Source organism: Carlito syrichta, unplaced genomic scaffold (genome assembly GCF_000164805.1).
Source record: "Carlito syrichta isolate Samal-C Ts95f unplaced genomic scaffold, Tarsius_syrichta-2.0.1 Scaffold297031, whole genome shotgun sequence".
Taxonomy (NCBI): domain Eukaryota; kingdom Metazoa; phylum Chordata; class Mammalia; order Primates; family Tarsiidae; genus Carlito; species Carlito syrichta.
The window spans coordinates 13308-15207 of NW_007241127.1; positions in this window are offsets into that span (position 1 = coordinate 13308).

Genomic DNA, 1900 nt, shown 5'->3' on the forward strand with positions numbered 1-1900 from the left:
GGGGCTGGCCGCCCTCTCCCCGCCTCTGGCGGCCCAGTTTCCTCCCTCTCACCCCCTGTGCAGTGGCCGGAGGATGCTGGGCCGGTGCAGATAAGGGCCTGGCCGCCTGGCCGCGCCTGATAAGGAGCCGGGCTGACCCTGGAGGAAACCGGCGGGCGGGGATCTCGAGCGCGGGCCTCCCGGCCCCGCCCCCGCTGGCACGGGTCACCCTCAGGGCCTCGTCTTCCGCTCCCCTAGGGACTGGAGCAGGGACCCCAGTCCCAGCGCAGCTGGGGAGGGAGATGCCTGGACGCATGCAGGGGGAAACTGAGGCAGGGAAGTTGCAGCCTCCGTTGTCGTCTGGTTCTGCCCTCTGGCTTTGAGCACGCCCTGCCCCTGCGTCCGTGCTGATGGGGACGAAGGAGGGGCCTTTCCGGCCCCCTGGGGCCGCGTGACTGGGGCCCTCTCCTCAATCCACCTGGTTCCTCTTTTTACAGAGCCCCTCCCATCCTCTCCACCACCCCCACCCGGGAGTGGGGCACCCAGGAACAGTTCTAACAGTCTGGCCTTGGGTGTCCAGCCTGGGCAAGTGTCCTGGGCCCTCAGCACACCATCCACACACTTCTAAGCCCAAGAGAGGCCAACTGCGGTGGCTCACGCCTGTAACCCCAGCACTTTGGGAGGCTGAAGCGGGAGGATTGCTTGAGCAACATAGCAAGAACTCATCTCTACAAAAAATTAGCCTGGTTGTGGCAGTGCACACCTATAATCCCAGCTACTCAGGAGGCTGGAGCGGGAGGATCACCTGAGCCTAGAAGGTCGAGGCGGCAGTGAAACCATGATTGTGCCACTGCACTCCAGAGACAGATTAAGACTCCAGCTCAGGCCAGACGGGTGGCTCAAGCCTAAAATCCCAGCACTTCGGAAGGCCAAGGCGAGAGGATTGCCTGAGCCCATGAGTTTGAGACCAGCCTGGCCAACTTAGTGAGATCTCATCTCTACAATAAATCAAGAAAAATTAGTCAGGTGTGATGGCGCACGCCCGTAGTTCCAACTACTTGGAAGGCTGAGGCAGAATGATCGCCTGAGCTCAGCAGGTTGAGGCTGCAGTGGCCGTTGAGCGTGCCACTGCCCTCCAGCCTGGGCGACAGCGTTAGACTCCGACTCAAAAGACAAAAAAAGAACCCAGTTCAAAAAAAAAGCCAGCCTAGGTGGATGAGAGGAAATATCACAGCTGTGGGGGTGGGAACGGGGCAGGATTTCTTAGGGTGCTGGGCCTGGAGTGACCTTCCAGTAGATGCTCCAACGGGTCCCCATAATTCCGAGACTCTTGGCCATAGGATCACAGAGCCCTAACGTGGGGTCCCTGAGGCTGACCCCCATCCCCGGGCCACTTCGTGGCGAGCGGGTGAATTCTCGCCAAGGAAAGCTCTGGTCCCAGCTGGGCAGCAGAAGCCACTCGACTGCCGACTGCCGCCCACCTGGACCTTGCCCCATGTGCGTATCTGGCCGGCGCCCCCGACACCCGGACTACCACCACCCTCCCAGGAATGGGGCAAAGCCCAGGACCCCACAGTGGATGGCGCCACCGCTTTTCCCCAGGGAGTTAAAGTCTGAAGCCCGTTGACTCCGCATCCCTGCAGGGTGGGTTCTAATATGAGCCTCATTTTCCAGATGGGGGAAGGCAGGCGAGGCAGAGCGGGGGCTCCTGCCCCAGGGCTCTCGGCGAACGTTGCTAACCCCCCCCGCCCGCTCTGGGGGCTGGGGGCCGCAGCTCCTCCCCACTGGTGTCTGAGCAGCAGCCCGCCGGGTCCCTAGCTGCCTGCACGCCCCCACGGGCCACAGGGCAGGAAGCACCTGGTCTGGAGCGGATGCACAGGGCGCCTGGTTCCGGTCCGGCTTCCGCCACCGCGGCCCCAGG